This window comes from Helianthus annuus, chromosome 4, assembly GCF_002127325.2.
Source record: "Helianthus annuus cultivar XRQ/B chromosome 4, HanXRQr2.0-SUNRISE, whole genome shotgun sequence".
Taxonomy (NCBI): domain Eukaryota; kingdom Viridiplantae; phylum Streptophyta; class Magnoliopsida; order Asterales; family Asteraceae; genus Helianthus; species Helianthus annuus.
Window position 1 is genome coordinate 164,928,942 of NC_035436.2, and position 18,764 is coordinate 164,947,705.

The following is an 18,764-nucleotide window of genomic DNA, read 5'->3' on the forward strand; positions in this document are numbered from 1 at the left end:
TGTATAATCGTTTACCTCGTTTTATGTGTTATTCTAAGTTTATTATATTTGACGATTAGATAGGAAGTTTGGTTTGGATAGAAAGTGTAGAAAACAATAATAGGACGATATATAGGGCAAATAACAAAAAATATAAGAAGAGACATTTTTGTCAACTACAAATTAATTTTAGAGTTAATTGCTCGGATGGTCCCTGTGGTTTCAACTTTTTTCACGTTTAGTCCCCACCTTTTGAAAATAGCAGGTATGCTCTCTATGGTTTGTCATTTTGTTACTCGGATAGTCCCTGAGTAGATGTCAGTTAGTTTGAAAATAGCAGGTATGCTCCCTATGGTTTGTCATTTTGTTACTCGGATAGTCCCCAGAGTAAATGTTGGGGGACTATCCGAGTAACAAAATGACAAACCATAGGGAGCATACATGCTATTTTCAAAATGTAGGGACTAAACGTGAAACCACAGGGACCATCCGAGCAATTAACTCTTAATTTTATATAACCTTAGATCTAAAATAAAACCCAGTTACTAACACACTCATCATGCCCATCATTTCCACACCACCAACTCCACCGCCACCTCCAAAAACCACCACCACAACCACCGCCACCGCTACTATGCTAATCAACACATGTAATCCCCAATTCCGTGAAGACGATACAGACGAGTGGGATTCAATCTAGTTACGATTACAGTTGTAGGCCACACTTTTATCTTCTCTGTGATTAGTTGTTTTCGAAACTTTGCTTTGACCTGCAAACCACCAGATTGCTTCACCTTGAAGTCATACCCCCCAAACAAAGAGACTGTCAATTTAAGGCAGACGGTGAAAATGCACTGCTGATTAGGTGAGCTTATTAAACAAATCCAATAATAATTTAATGGAGGTATTTTAAGTATTTGTTTTTTATGCCTTTTTAATAAATTTTGTATTACATTTTAGGGATCTGTGTGTGTATTTTTTTATGATTTGTGTTTCAATTTGTAGTTTTAAAAGCAAAAAGAAGCATGTGGTTTTAGGGATTTGTTTTTGTATGTATTATATTGATAAATTTGTATTGCGTTTTAGGATGTTTTTTAATTTGTAGCTTTAAAAGTTAAAAACCAAGTTGTTTTAGGAATTTGTTTTTATGCATTTTTGATAAATTTTGTATTGTGTTTTAGGATGTTTTTAAGTTTAAAAAACGCATACCATTGAGTTTTCAATGAGTATATGTGTAAATATTTATAATTGTGTTTTACAACAAAATTTTATTATGTTTTAATTCATCGCATTTTATAATACAACGAACAAATACATTCTTTTGTGTTTTTAATTTATTGTGTTTTAAAAAATAATAAAAAAACAAATTTTTGTATGTTTTTTTTGTCTATTATGTTGTACAAATAACATATTTTTTTGTGTTTAGTTCATTGCTTTTTATAAAAAATACATTTTTTTTTGTTTTTAGTTGTGTTTTTAATCCGTTTCGTTTTAAAATAAAACACTTTCTTTTGTGTTGTAGTCTATTGCGTTTTATAAAAAAAACACATTCTTTTATGTTTTTAGTTCATTGTGTTTTATAAAAAAAAACACATTCTTTTATATTTTTAGTCAATTGCCTTTTACAATAAACACTTTCTTTTATGTTTTTAGTCAATTGCATTTTAAAATAAACACTTTGTTTTGTGTTTTTGATCCATCGCGTTTTAGAAAAGACATTTTTTTGTGTTTTTTGTCCATTGCGTTATAGAAAGAAAACTTTCTTTTGTGTTTTTAGTAAATTGCGTTTTAGAAAGAACATTTTGTTTTGTGTTTTTGATCAATTGCGTTTTAGAAAGAAAAAAAAAAACACTTTCTTTTGTGTTTTTTGTCCCTTGCGTTTTAGAAAGAACACTTTCTTTTGTGTTTTTAGTCCATCGCGTTTTAGAAAAAAAAATCGTTTTTGTGTTTTTTGTCCATTGCGTTTTGCACATCTGAGTTATCAGAAACTTTTTTTTAAAAGTATAGCAAAAGTGTGCTCGTTTTAAAGATTAAAAAAACGCTCGTTTTTATGGTGCAGTTTTTTATAAAAAAAATAATGTCGTATGAAAAAGTTATTAACGTTTTAAAAACGAGGGGGGATTAGAGGATAGAGAAAGCACTGACTTGGATGAACTAAAACATCCTTAGAAATCTCACGCGCCTCATTGTTTTTGTTCAATTCTATCCATTTAATCCAATCCCTTAGTTAATCAATTGATGATCAAGATTACTTTCTATCCTTGCTAACCAAATAAACTTCCTAGTATATCCTGACCCTTATATCTAAAGCGATTCTTACCCTTTGTTAATATAAATAGACGACTTTAATAACTGAAGTATTAATGAATAAAGAGAACAATTTCTAAATATATAATGGGTTTTTCTTAACTGTCAACGAATAAAAGCCCAGCTATCCGGAGTAGCCAAATGGCAAAAGGCGATCATATACGCCTATAACGCCTCGTTTTTTGGAGCCTTCCTCAACTAGAAAGATTACTTGTATTTCTATCTTTGGAAATTTGAATTCGTACCATATTCTTAATCCACTCCCAATTTCTCAATTTGAAACCTTGATCGTAACGATATTCATATTTTATATATACTTGTTACTTGTTCAATCGATCGTTGAAATACATTTTTCACTCAACTCACACTTAGTATACATACAAATTCATTCATTATTTTATGCATCTCGCTTATGCATTGCACTTACATGTTTAAAACGCTTAAAACCAACAAAATACGCAAACTTGAATTTCGAACAAAAGGGACAGGTCCCTCTCGCACGAGAGCCACCCTCTCGTCCCAAATCCCCCACTCGCCCGCAATCTTGTCGTCCCAAATTCAGTTCTCAGCCTATAAATACCAACCCACTTCCTTCATTTCCATCCTTCACAACTCCGAAATTCTCTCTCAAAATCTGGTTTCGCACACTTGTTTCCTCCTACTTCCAGAAGCTTACTAAGTGAGTTTGCACTCACTAACACACTATTTATTCTAAAGTTCTTCTACTCTTCTTATTTTCTGCAAGAACTTCACATCAAACAGCTGGTATATCAGATTTGCGTTGGCAATATGTGTTAATGAAGTAATGTCTATCGCCTCTGTGAATACAGATCATAGCAGAAACTGAAGAAATCTAGACTTTATATTGTAATAAGTAGGGAAAAGGTAAGGTGGCAATATTGTAATTAATGAGTTTTCTCATTAAAGCCTTGGCCTATAAATAGGAGGCTTATGCCTTAGTTTTGAAACTTTTGCCATTTTGGAGATTGAAGAGCTAGGAGCTAGAGAGAGAAAGCAGAGAGAGAAAGTGGTAAGGTGATTCAAGGTGCTTGTATCGATTTCAGATCTATCAATAGAATCACGTTTATAGTACGGTTCTCGTGTTCGGTCCACGCACGTGTACGGATTCCGCACGTCACATGTATCGATACGCAATCGCTTCGGAGTCGAAAACCGATCCTACAATCTGATAACAACTCTCACCATATTGAGGACCAAGCTAAGATTTGAGGTTTAACTTTAAAACTTTTATTAAAACAAACTTTATGACATTAAACATGGCTGAATCAAAGACTCTTTGAGCTTACCAACTTTATGATATTAAACATGGCCGAATCAGAAAGTGATCAGTTCAACCAAAACCGAACTGATTCCACCTTAAATTAGTGCAGTCGCCCGAAAGAAGAAGCCTATTCGCACGAAATGGAAACCCTTTCTCGCGAGAGGAAACTCCTGTGGTCCGAATGGGACTGTTTCACTACGTTCCAGCAATTTCTAAGTGTTGTATGATATTCCAGATCCCTATTCTCAATATAGTCGACTCTGGATTATCAATGTGTAATCTGTGGAAGCCTTGGCTTCCAATCTAGTTCCACCACCTCACTTGAACTTGTAACACTAACACCCAAACAATCTCTCAGATCTAGAACAAGTTAACCCCGTCCAGCCTCCAACACTTAGTTCATTATTTCTATTTGAGTTAGCACACCTGGGTTGTCCTTGTTCGGTTGTTTGGCTACTTTATGTAAGACCCTTACTAATATTTAACGGTTTTCGTATAAATTTCGACTAAAAATGTGTATTTACGATTACACATACTTATGAAAATACAGATTTATTAAAACATTTTCGGATTTAAAAACAATACAACATAATATGTATGAGTTCGTCGTTCAAAATGACGACGTGACAATGTGCGGAAGCTTGTATCTTGATCGTGTTCGGTTCTTCATTGAGTTTGATCGTCATCTGGCATCCCAAGATATTCCTACATTTCATAAACCTTGAAATGATTAGTGATATGAGCTTATAACATGTTTAAATCAAGTCCGGATATCAAAACGAACAAGAAACAAAATATTGCCAGTAACAAGGCCCCTCGCGGGGAGCGACCGAGCTCTTCCCGGCACTCGCGGGGCGCGACAACCTGTCGCGTGTCGCGCCAGGATGCGTCTACTCTGTCGCGTGGCGCGAGGAGTGCACTTTTCCAGCAGGTTTCGTTTTGAAACCTGCATTTTCCAGCAATACTAATTTTTACGAAAACTGGCATAACTCGCTCAATATTGATTCGTTTTACGACATGTTTCTTCCTACATGATCGTAAATTGATTCTCCATCACATGGAGTTAAAATCCGGCATCCAGATTAACAATTTTCTAGATTTTAAGCCCCCGGCTTAAATTTAATTATTAAACTTTTTGACAAAGCTTTTGACCCGTTAGTGATTTTATCAAACAAACATGTTTATTACCTCTAAATTCTCATGAACATCATATTTTTAATGTTTCCTATCATACAAGGTTCAAATTACGGGTTATTGTGCATTCTAAACCCGTTTTTGCTTATATGCTTATTTTGACCCGTTAAGAGCCTTTTAAGCACCTTTTTAAGCATAATCACGCTCATTCATTTCTAGCATCATGTTTTCACATTATTTACCGAATGGTCTTCCACCACAACTATTATTGTGGTGGATTTAATGTGGTATACCATTTATTCCGAGTTCTATCTCTCGGTTTATCTTTTTACGACAAGACGCATTTTAAGGTATATGACTCACAAGGATCATGTCTTTCGTTTTTATACTTATCCTAATGATATACTTGATCAAAATGCTTATTTCTAAACAACCCGTAAGGGTTGTTTGCTTGATTTGTTGATCAAGGGCGTTTTGGTCAACTTTAGCCCTTCTTTTACGACGAAGGACATTCAAGAAGACATTTGACCAAAATCACACATTTAACTATAATTTCATTTACGCGTACCTGGCTCAGGTCATAGCATTGACCCGTCTAAAATACCTTTCACTATTAATTACTAATTAATAGCATCGCGAATCTTATATTACTTCCCTATAATCACCAAAACTCAGCAAGCGAACGTCAGTTATTATTGTCAAATGGTGTTAATACACCATTTAACCCGTTTAGTCGAAATGACGATTTATCATCATATGATGGTGTTTTGATACCATCTCGCCCCTTGAACCTATTCCGGTTTGCACCGTGAGTTCTTATTACTTAAAAGACATTTCTTAAATTGTTTGACCCGTTATGGCTTATACAAAATGGTGTCTTTTCAAATCTTTTATTCTATCTGTCAACTCGTGTCCGGGTTACTATTTAACCACTTTTACCCGTTACGGTTCACACCATAACGTAATGTTCAAAATTCCTTATTTGTTCGTCATCACCCGACTAGTTTACCGTTTTTACCATTTTTATCATAATTTATGATTTCTTACCATTATCACTTATTCCGACTTGCATTATATCATGCCGGAACATCATATTGCAATTACTTAATATAACTTATATTCAATACTCACAAGTAAGTATTTTGTAATTAAAAAGGGGCGTAAGCTTTACTTACCTCGCATCCAAACTACGTTTTTCTTTTCATACTTGATTCGTTTGACCCGCTTCCTCCCCAAGTTTCCACCTAGCTTGTTAAGCGTCAAACTATCATTCATCATTCACAAGGTGGTTAGATTAATCATAATTTAATACGATTATTCCACCTTACGCATTTCATATCAAAATTATCATTCATCGTATTATAGGTCAGTTTGACTTTTTAAAAGTCAAATGCCCATTGGTATATGAAATGCACATTCAAGTTCATCAACTAGTTTAGGCATTCCCCAATTATCCGGTAGGCGTTATTTTAAGCCACCATTTTAACTAATCTTTTAACCAAGTTCATTATATTTCCAACACTTCAACTAGTTCAAGCGATTATCAAAGCTAACTTATTCATTCATTTCGCAAGAACTAAGGGTTCTCATCTATAAGTAAAACCCGTTTCATCATATCACTAGCATTCATCCGAACACCTAATAAAATCAAGTTCTACATATCAACCAGTAGATAACATGATTTCATACACCTATTTACATGAACATAATTACCAAATTTCATCATAACATACAAAACCCATTTCAAGTCATGCATGAGCATTCATTCGAACCTATAAATTGTTCAAGTATCTTGCTTCAACTATCAATTATGATGATTTTAAGCACATGTATATCTTCATAATTTCATCATAACTAACGAAATTAAACATACATAAACATTAAATTTCAACTTTGAATCGTAATCCAACAATCTATTTGCAAGTAACCTACTTGTCTCAAATTTCAACTTTAACCAATCTAGGATTTATGACATACCTTATGATCCCCATGACTAGGTGATCGTTTATATACATTCAAACCCGAATTTGGTCTTCGATTCCTACTTCAATTTGAAGATTTGGTGAACTAGGGTTTACACCCTTGTTTTCTTGCTCCTGGTCGATCTCCACGCACACACACACTCCATGTGTGTGTGTTGTGTTATGTTTTTATTTTTATTTATTAAGTTTTCAACTTCTCCCTCTTTGGTCCCTCGTATTTTGGTTAGCTATCAAGTAGGCTTCAACCTACTTATTTCTAGCAATATTTCCTCTAATTAACTAGATTAAACATTCCTAGTTAATTTAGTGGGTTCGGGGAGGTTATAACCCTTTTAATATTTTTTTAAGTCCCGTTAACTCGGGCTCTTATGAACCTTATTTCCTTAAAGCGTTTATTCTTCTTTATTTAAATCCTAATATTTACCGGGTTAATTTTTACCACTAACGGTATTTCATCCGTTCATTTTTATTAACGTGGTTTGACTATCAAACCCGTTTTCGGGGTGTTACACTTTAAATTCCTTTATTTCCATTTTCGTTATTCATGACCAACCGGTTAGCTAACCTTGTTAACTAACTTGTGCTTTGGTGAACTATAACGAGGTGTATACCTCCATGCATGACTTCTATGAACTTTTGAAATTCTGGACTATTATTATACTATAACTACAACTAAGGGGCTGTTTGGTAGCCTCTTAATGACCATTCAGATGCTACCTCTTAATGGTTTAAAACCTCTGAATGAATAAGAGGTAACCTCAAGTCTGAATGGTTAAGAGGTAATCTCTGAATGGTAAATCATCACATGTCACATTCTTCTACCTTCTCATTAGTAAAATTCTTAATGGTTCCATTAAGAGGTAGCCTGTTAATGACCATTCAGAGGCTACCAAACAGCCCCTAAATAACTTAACTGAACTCACAAACATAACTGGTTAATAGTTAAAACGTTCAAACAAAGTTCAGTTCATCAAACAGTCTCTGTCGCACGAAAGAGTGATTCCCTTTCGCGCGAAAGGCTTCTGTCGTCTGAATTGTTCTTTCGCCCGAACAGTTTGTGTTACGGTTTTTCTGTAATTGTGCTTCCACGTTCCTTGTTACTGATTCTGTTAGGCAAACCAGGACCCGTAAAATCACATAAACTCAGTGTCGTGACAAGTGCCTGGACATGATATATTTTTTGTTTTAATCATACTTTCATACTATATACTTATGTACTATAAAGTTCCAAATCCAACCACTCCATAAGCTCCGAACGACCATACACCTTCATTTCCCCAATCTCAACAAATCGTCAATCCACGGATAATCGAAAAGCTTTTGCAAAATTGTGAGTATACACAACCCCTTTTTCATTTTACACTTTTGGGTGCAATACGTCAGACTATTTAAACACACATAATCATACTATATGCTTAAATCACAAACACAAACAATCCAATCATACATGCTTAAATACGTGAGACCTGATTTGTATACGTGGATGATTCTTTTGTGTGACTTACTTGTCATTAACTTCGTACGAGCATCCTCTTAACATGTATAGCACTATAGGAGTAACGCACTGCCTGTATTCTTGAGGTCATGTTAAGTCTTTAATTCTTGCGGTAATGAGAGGGTTGACTTGTATAATTGCATGCCATGTTTACATTAATCTCATTAACTACTTTTGTCATGTGGATTGTTCAAACTCTTATACTTATATGATAGTACTCAAAACTTGTATACTCGCCAATACTTTTGTATTGAACTATACCTTAAAACGTATTGTAGGATTTTGATGACGATGATGATGCACGGAACTTAATAGGATGCCTAGAAACGCACCAAATTTAAATTCGTGTTTATTAGTTTAGTCATTCGATACTTGTTGAAATTTGTTCATTCCAAATTTGTTGTATTTCTATTTCGAACAATGTACTTGATATTAGCAATGAAATGAAATTATTTATTAAATACTTGTCACATTTAGTGTTATGAAGTCTCGAGCAATCTCGTTCGTCTCACTCCGGTGTTTCTGCCATCGATTGGGGTGTGACAACGCCCGCGATCCAGAAAACACTTAGTGGTCTAAGCCCATCATCTCCAGTTTTAGGGAAAACCTGTCGTCCAAAGGTTCACTCGATAAACCCAGTTGAGATCGGATTCAAGCTTATTGAGAACTTTCAAATAAAAATCCGGCTATCCCAGGTCGCCAAATGGCAAAAGGCGACCACTTATGCCTGCAATCGCAGATAACACTTGGTAGTCTAAGCCAACCATCTCTAGTTCTGGGGAAAACCTGCCGTCTGAAGGTTCGCTGCGGTAAAACCTGGTTGAGATCGGATTTGAGCTTATTGAGAACTTCCAAAACGCTAAAATGCATTTTGCTCCTACTTGTTTGTATAAGATATATAAAATGGTTATGTAATTTACTCAATTTCTCTTCAATTACTAAAATTATCTCTTATACTAAATTCTATAACATATGTTTTCAAAGAGGTTATACAGTAACTTTTTTATTATTATTTAACTACTTGCTTTTTCTTTTATTTTAATTAACATTGAAGTCAACATACCAATTAAGTTTCTCCTCTAGTGGAGATCAGCTAAGCTTGCCACAATGACTACAGGAGTTCGATTCCCTCTCCATGTGTAGTCTTTTTTTTCCATTTAAAGAAGCAAAAATTTGACCTTTATTATTTACTACCATAACCATAAGTAATTAAGTACAATATAACATTCCAATACGGAGATTTAGTATTAGTTTAACAATATATCTATTTAAATAATTGAGTAAACTTCGTTTTTGCTCCCTGTGGTTTGACCAATTTAACGCCTTTGCCCCAATAGTTTAAAAACAACCATTTTCCTCCTTGATGTTTCCATTTTATTGCTAGATTGCTCCCCGCATTTAACTCCATCCAAAATGTCTGTGAAATAGAAGGGTATTTTGGTAACTTTACTAATAAAAGTAAGCGCATTTTAGTCTTTTCATATATATATATATATATAACGTCTTTATATGTTTTTGAAAAATCATTTTACATTTTTTATCAATTCTTACTTTCTCCCTTTCTATACCAGCCACCACCACCAACGCCGCCGCCACCACCATCATCTACCACCAATACTAACAGGCACCACAACCAGCCACCAACACCAACATCCACCACCATAACTTGCCATCAACAGCAAACAATCCCAGATCTGAACCACGTCGCAACTCAACGACATCAGCTACCACCAGCCGATATCTACATCACCACCATCAGCAACCCAATCCACACATACATACACTCACTATTTTTCTCTCTTTCCCCTTTTCTCACTGGCTACCATTGCGGCACTTCCATCACCGACTACCTTTTTTCACCGGAAGGCTGATTGAAAGCTTCAGATCCGACGGCTGCCACCACCACAACCTATAAACCCAAATCGCCACCCGCAACCCTTTTTCTTCTCCTCAAAGATTCTCATATATGATCTTCCTATATAACAACCCTCGGTAAAACCGACACCCTCATAATATTTCTGACACCCTAATATATCCTAAAAGTATCCCAATATGTCTTTATATGCACCCCATATGTGAAAACCGAGCCCCAAAGTAGATTATAATATATAGTAAAATAAAAACAATAAATAATAAGTTGAGGCGGGCCGCATGGGACCTCACCTCAACTTAACGCGGGCCGCATCAGGGTGTGAACCGGACTCCGCTGAAATCATAAGTTCATGCGGGCCGCGTATAAGATAGCCTAAGTTCACGCGGGCCGCGAGCGTCCTAAATGGTGGCGCAGCCCTGAGCTGACACGTGTCGAGAGCGTGTCGAACCTAGTGGTGACCGGGCCAAGCAATACGTTGACCGGAGATTGACGCGGGCCGCGTAAGGGTTAGCCTTACTTAACGCGGGCCGCGTGAAGACGCGATATCAGCCCTATAAATAGAAGGCAACGGCCTTCAGTCCGTCTCGCTCAACTTCTTTCTTTCTTTCTTAATTTTCTGTAGTGGAGTTACTATACCCGGGCATTATACCCCCTAAAATAGCGAGGTTCTGCTACGATGTAAGTATTATAACCCCTGGAGACGTATTAGATACGCTGCCCGATTGATCTAGGGTTCCGTAACGGCTGTCGTGGTTCTGCCCGACGTAGTCGTTGGAATGCCGTCTCGGGGAGGGTATTACTAATGTTAAAATGGGTTATTATACTAACACACGTGCATTTGTGTAAATTATAGATATTCACCAGGAAACCCTAAAGAATAACCTAAAACAGCAATGTGAGTAATCCTCTTTTTGTTAACTGTTTTTACAAAACCTTAAATACCTTTTCATGCGAATGACAGTTATTGAGTATTTGTAAGAATACATTTATCGTGGGTATGTTGGGGTTTTGTATACAAAATTGGTTACAACCTGGTTAAGGAGTAACATTTCCACAAGTCGGGTGTCGACAGTACCAACGGGTGATAATTGATATAACTTGGAAAGAAATGTAATTGCGGGATCGCCCTCAATACTGTTCACTGTGAATTTTATTTAAACCTGATTAAACTGAGATTCACTCACCAGTATTTCTCACTGACAAAATATTTTTAAAACGCGTTTCAGGTAACAAAATGTGAAAGCCAAATAGAAGCCAGCTGGACAGCACTGGAGGCTTGGAAAAGTGGCAATAAAGTTACCTAAAAATAAAACGGATGTTTTTATTAAATAAATAGGATTTATTCCTATGAAATATGTGTATTGAAAACTTGGGTTTTACCCACATGTTTAATGTTATAAAACATGGTGGTTTACTCTGATTAAATATTTCCTAACTACGGTCCTGATGAAAATTTCCGCTGCCAAATTGGATAAATAAATGTGATACCACCGAAACTGGCTCACGGCCGCCCGTTCCCGGGAACTAGGGATCGGGGGTTGTGACAAAAGGTGGTATCAGAGCTATGCCACTGATTCAGCCACAGAAGTGTTCTGCTGACATCAAAATTCAAAGTGTTAGGAAATAAATTATGGAAATATGTGTATAATTGTATTTCTTGCTATGTGTTATCTGACTATTTGTTAGTTTACAGTATGAGCGACCAAGGACCTTCTGACGCCTATCGTCAACTGTCTGGTTCGCCTAGGAGCGAAGGCACCTCCTCTTCTCAGCCTGCCCTCTCAGGGTATTCTGCTAACACAGAAGAAGGAATCTTTGTGTTTAAGGCTTAGTCTGAAGAGCCATTTCCTCAGAAAAAGAGGGGATGGTTCAGTAGGGGAGCGCACGAGCGTAGGAAAAGAATGAAAAAGTTGCAGGAACAACGAGTGTTAGCCGCAGCAAAAAGAGAGACTGATGCTTATAATCAGGATATGCTCAATAGGGGTATCGCTAATATCCATATTTTAGCAACCACTGCTGCTGACCCAAACTTGGAACAAATGCTAGCACCCCAACCACAAAATCCTGACCAACCCATGGAAGTAGAAAACCAGATAGAAATGCCTGATTAATCCATACCCGTACCAGGCCCCTATGCCTCCGTATCAGGAACCCGTACCCCAGTTTCCAAACCCAGTCCTAGAACCTGCACCCCCAATGAGTGTAGAAAATGTCCAAGAACTTAGGACTTTTGGGGAGGAAATTTTAGAAAGCAGTGATAGAATGCGACAGGTGGGAGAACGCCTCGTATGGAAATACGATGAGCGTAATATGGATTTTTGGATGAATCCATATCAGTGAATGCGATGGCAGGAACGGTATTAATAATAATAATAATAATAATAATAATAATAATAATAATAAAATAATATATGTGTGTATGTGTTAGAAAAAAACACTACGGATGCCTACTATTAGTATTGTAGCTTTACATTTCAGTCAGTATTGTAATTTAAATTTCAATACTAGTGTGTAATGATGCATACTATATAAATAGAGTAAAAGTCGCAATGCTCGACGCTTTTGGTTAAAAGTGAGTGTCATGTGATTGGCTATATTCAAATATTAATTGTGATATTAATATTTGGTAATTGTTTAAAATTCAGATGGCCGACGAGGGAAATCAAGAAAATCTGAATAACGATAACCAGAGTAACAATAACGTGGTTAATGAGAATCCAAACAACAATGGAAACCAAATGGATAATAGTGCTGTTCAACATATAGTGGCACAAGGAATTATAGATGCAATGCCATTTATTATTCAAACAGTTCAAGAAGCGAATAATAAAAGTAAGAATAGCAGTAAGCGACTAAGTGAACCGGAACACAGCGTGAACAATGGACCCGTACTTCAAGCGCCCATTCCCAAAAGAAGAAGAACCATGCCATATGGTTGTTCTTACAAGGAATTCTGGTCCTGTAAACCAATAGAATTCTCGGGCAATGAAGGACCCATTGCAGCCTTACGCTGGATAGAGAAAATTGAGGCTGTTCTAAAAATAAGCAAATGTGCTGAAGAAGATAAGATAATGTTTGCTTCAAATCTGTTTAAAAATGCAGCCTTAGAATGGTGGAACACTATCCTCCAGTCAAGAGGAAGTGATAGGATTTATAATATGGAATGGGAAGAATTTAAAAATATGGTAGAAAGGAAATTCTGCCCTCCCAATGAAAAGGAACAGATAGCAAATAAGTTCCTGAATCTTAGAATGACCGGGGTAGACAGTAAGGGTTACACTACCACATTCTTTGAATATGCTAGGATAGTACCTACCCTTGCATCACCTGAACCGGTATTAATCTCCCGTTATATCTGGGGATTAATTGGAGAGATTAGACATGTAGTCAAGGCAGCTAGACCCCAAACTATAGAAGAAGCTGTAGAACTAGCCAATACCTTGACAGATGAGTTAATCCGTACTAGAGAAGAAGACCAGAGAAGAAACCTAACCCAAAAGCTTACCCAAGAATTCCGTTCTGGGAATTCCAACTGTAGAAATATAGGTTCTACCTCTGCACCATACTGCAGGAACTGCAAGAAGAAGCATTCTGGAAAATGCTCTACTTACTGCAATTACTGTAAGGCGTCAGGACACAAGGAAGAAAATTGCAGAAGAAAAGCCAGTAATGGAATGTGCTACAACTGTGGAGAAAAAGGTCATATTAAGACAAACTGCCCAAAGTTGACTCCAGCTGCAAACAACAAGAATACTAAAAATGCTAGAGCATTCGTTTTAACTGCAGATGAAGCCAGGATGATTCTAGACGTAATTGCTGGTACGTTTTTAGTTAATGATATTTTTGCGAAAGTATTATTTGACTCTGGTGCAAACCAAAGTTTTATTAATACTTTATTTTGCAAACTCCTAAATCAATCATTAACTAAACTACCACAAGAATGTCTAGTAGAAACCGCAAATGGAGAAACCGTTAGAATTTCTGAAATCTTGCAGGGAGCAAGAATAGAAATTTTTAATCAAAAGTTTATTGCAAACCTTTACCCAATAAATCTGGCTGGATTTGATGTTGTGTTAGGTATGGATTGGTTAATAACCAATAAAGCCAATATCCTATGTGATCAAAAGTAAATTCAGGTAAAATCACCAAGAGGTGAAAAGATCACAATTAAAGGAGATAAGCCATCTAGACCCACTAAATTCATCTCTGTGATGAAAACTGCAAACTATATAAGAAAAGGATCTATAGTGTATTTGATTTCTATAATCACTAACACTAAAGGAAAAGAGTTAAAAGACATTCCAGTAGTGTCCCAGTTTTCAGATGTCTTTCCAGAAGAATTGCCAGGACTACCGCCAGACAGGGAAGTTGAATTCAGAATTCACCTGTTACCAGGGACAGCACTGATTGCCAAAACACCTTATCGTTTAGCACCCGCTGAAATGCAGGAACTGAAGAAACAATTAGACGAATTGTTGGAGAAATGATTTATACAGCCAAGCTCATCGCCATGGGGAGCACCGATTTTATTTGTCAAGAAGAAGGACGGATCAATGCGTATGTGCATTGACTACCGTGAATTGAACAAAGTCACGATTAAGAATCGGTATCCATTACCGAGAATCGATGATTTGTTTGATCAACTTCAAGGAGCTCGATTTTTCTCTAAAATCGATTTAAGATCAGGATATCATCAACTAAAGGTACAGGAAGAGGACATTCCTAAAACCGCATTCAGAACAAGGTATGGTCATTATGAATTTACTGTCATGCCATTTGGTTTAACCAATGCCCCAGCCGCATTTATGGACATGATGAACCGAATATGTAAGCCATATTTGGATAAATTCATAATTGTTTTCATAGATGATATTCTAATTTACTCTAAAAGTAAAGAGGAGCATGCAAAGCACTTGCACTTACTTTTAAGTTTATTGAGAAAGGAACAGCTTTATGCTAAATTTTCAAAGTGTGAGTTTTGGTTAGAACATGTACAATTTCTCGGACATTTAGTTAATCATGAAGGAATTCATGTAGATCCAACAAAGATCGAGGCAATTACCAAATGGAAAACCCCAGAGTCACCAACTGAAGTTAGAAGTTTCTTAGGATTGGCCGGTTATTATAGAAGATTTATCCGAGATTTTTCTAAGATAGCCATTCCTTTAACTAAGTTAACCTGTAAATCTGTTAAGTTTGAATGGGGACTAAAACAAGAAGAAGCCTTTAGAATTCTTAAGCAAAGATTAACCCATACACCCATACTAGCGTTACCAGAAGGAACTGAAGACTTTGTAGTCTTTTGTGACGCTTCTAAGTTAGGTTATGGATGTGTATTAATGCAACGTCAAAAAGTTATAGCTTATGCCTCTAGACAGCTTAAGAGTCATGAAGAAAATTATTCAACCCATGATTTGGAATTAGGAGCCATAATTTTTGCCCTTAAGATTTGGAGACATTATCTTTATGGTAGTAAGTTTACTGTTTTTACAGATCATAAAAGTTTAAGGTATGTCTTCGGGCAAAAAGAGTTAAATATGAGACAAAGACGCTGGATGGAGTTACTTAGTGATTATGATTGTGATATCCAGTATCATGCAGGAAAAGCCAATGTAGTGGCTGATGCTTTAAGTCGAAAATATCACGAAAAGCCAAAAAGGGTACGTTCTCTTAAATTAAATCTACAAGTAGATTTAACCAATCAGATTAGAAAAGCACAAGAATCAGTAATCAAGGAGGATACTGAAAAATTAAAAGGAATGATTAAGGAATTAGAACAAGGAACAGATGGAATTTGGAGGTTCCATAAAAAGAGAATGTGGATACCTAAATTAGAAAATTTACGTCACCGTATATTAGAAGAAGCTCATAAGTCTAAATATACGATGCATCCAGGAAGTGATAAAATGTAACAGGATTTAAGGAAAAATTTCTGGTGGATAGGAATGAAAAAGGATGTAGTAGCCTATGTTTCTAAATGTTTAACTTGCTCACAAGTTAAAGCTGAACATCAGAAACCCTCAGGTTTGTTACAACAATTAGAATTGCCAGTCTGGAAATGGGAATTGATAGCAATGGATTTTGTTACCAAATTACCCAAAACAAAGAAAGGTAATGATACAATCTGGGTGATTGTAGATAGACTAACCAAGTCAGCTCATTTCTTACCAATGAAGGAAACCTTTAGTATAGAACAATTAGCCAAATTATATGTAAATGAAATTGTTTCATTACATGGAATTCCTTTATCAATTGTTTCTGATAGGGATAGCCGTTTTACCTCTCATTTTTGGTCAAGTTTCCAAAAAGCAATGGGAATCAGGTTAAATCTAAGCACAGCTTATCATCCTCAAACGGACGGACAAAGCGAAAGGACAATTCAAACAATTGGAAGACATGCTTAGAGCTTGTGTAATTGATTTTGGAGGTAATTGGGACGAACACTTACCTTTAATAGAATTTTCTTATAATAACAGTTATCACACAAGTATCAATGCTGCACCATTCGAAGCACTTTATGGACGAAAGTGCAGAACCCCAGTCTGTTGGGCAGAAATTGGGGAAAAACAATTATCTGGACCTGAGATAGTACAAGAAACAACTGACAAAATCATTCAAGTCAAGGAACGACTGAAAACAGCACGTGATCGACAAAAGAGCTATGCCGATAACAGACGCAAACCATTAGAATTTCAAGTAGGAGATAAAGTATTATTAAAAGTCTCTCCCTGGAAAGGAGTAGTAAGATTCATCAAAAGAGGAAAGCTTAGTCCCAGGTATATTGGACCTTTCAAAATTCTTAAAAGAATAGGATCTGTAGCCTATCAACTACAACTGCCAGAGGAAATGGCAGGAATACATGATGTATTTCAGGTATCTAATCTCAAAAAGTGCCTAGCTGATGAATCACTCGTAGTACCTCTCAAAGATATAGAGGTTAATGAACAACTCAAATTTGTAGAGAGGCCTCTACAGATTTAAGATAGAAAAATTAAAAATCTCAAGCATAAGAGATTAGTTCTGGTCAAAGTAAAGTGGGACTCCAAAAGAGGACCTGAATACACATGGGAACTTGAATCAGAAATGCAAAAGAAATATCTACACTTATTTCAGTAGATCTCGAGGACGAGCTCTAAAACCAGGTGGGGAGGATATAACAACCCTCGGTAAAACCGACACCCTCATAATATTTCTGACACCCTAATATATCCTAAAAATATCCCAATATGTCTTTATATGCACCCCATATGTGAAAACCGAGCCCCAAAGTAGATTATAATATATAGTAAAATAAAAACAATAAATAATAAGTTGAGGCGGGCCGCATGGGACCTCACCTCAACTTAACGCGGGCCGCATCAGGGTGTGAACCGGACTCCGCTGAAATCATAAGTTCATGCGGGCCGCGTATAAGATAGCCTAAGTTCATGCGGGCCGCGAGCGTCCTAAATGGTGGCGCAGCCCTGAGCTGACACGTGTCGAGAGCGTGTCGAACCTAGTGGTGACCGGGCCAAGCTATACGTTGACCGGAGATTGACGCGGGCCGCGTAAGGGTTAGCCTTACTTAACGCGGGCCGCGTGAAGACGCGATATCAGCCCTATAAATAGAAGGCAATGGCCTTCAGTCCGTCTCGCTCAACTTCTTTCTTTCTTTCTTAATTTTCTGTAGTGGAGTTACTATACCCGGGCATTATACCCCCTAAAATAGCGAGGTTCTGCTACGATGTAAGTATTATAACCCCTGGAGACGTATTAGATACGCTGCCCGATTGATCTAGGGTTCCGTAACGGCTGTCGTGGTTCTGCCCGACGTAGTCGTTGGAATGCCGTCTCAGGGAGGGTATTACTAATGTTAAAATGGGTTATTATACTAACACACGTGCATTTGTGTAAATTATAGATATTCACCAGGAAACCCTAAAGAATAACGTAAAACAGCAATGTGAGTAATCCTCTTTTTGTTAACTGTTTTTACAAAACCTTAAATACCTTTTCATGCGAATGACAGTTATTGAGTATTTGTAAGAATACAATTATCGTGGGTATGTTGGGGTATTGAATACAAAATTGGTTACAACCTGGTTAAGGAGTAACATTTCCACAAGTCGGGTGTCGACAGTACCAACGGGTGATAATTGATATAACTTGGAAACAAATGTAATTGCGGGATCGCCCTCAATACTGTTCACTGTGAATTTTATTTAAACCTGATTAAACTGGGATTCACTCACCAGTATTTCCCACTGACAAAATGTTTTTAAAACGCGTTTCAGGTAACAAAATGTGAAAGCCAAATAGAAGCCAGCTGGACAGCACTGGAGGCTTGGAAAAGTGGCAATAAAGTTACCTAAAAATAAAACGGATGTTTTTATTAAATAAATAGGATTTATTCCTATGAAATATGAGTATTGAAAACTTGGGTTTTACCCACATGTTTAATGTTATAAAACATGGTGGTTTACTCTGATTAAATATTTTCTAACTACGGTCCTGATGAAAATTTCCGCTGCCAAATTGGATACATAAATGTGATACCACCGAAACTGGCTCACGGCCGCCCGTTCCCGGGAACTAGGGATCGGGGGTTGTGACATCCTATCCCTATACGGTTTATCAACTAGCATAATAAGTCTGTAAGGCTTGAATCCCCTTTTTAGATATAGCGTAACGAGTGGAGGCGAGGAGGTGGTGGTGTGGTTGGCTGGAAAAGTT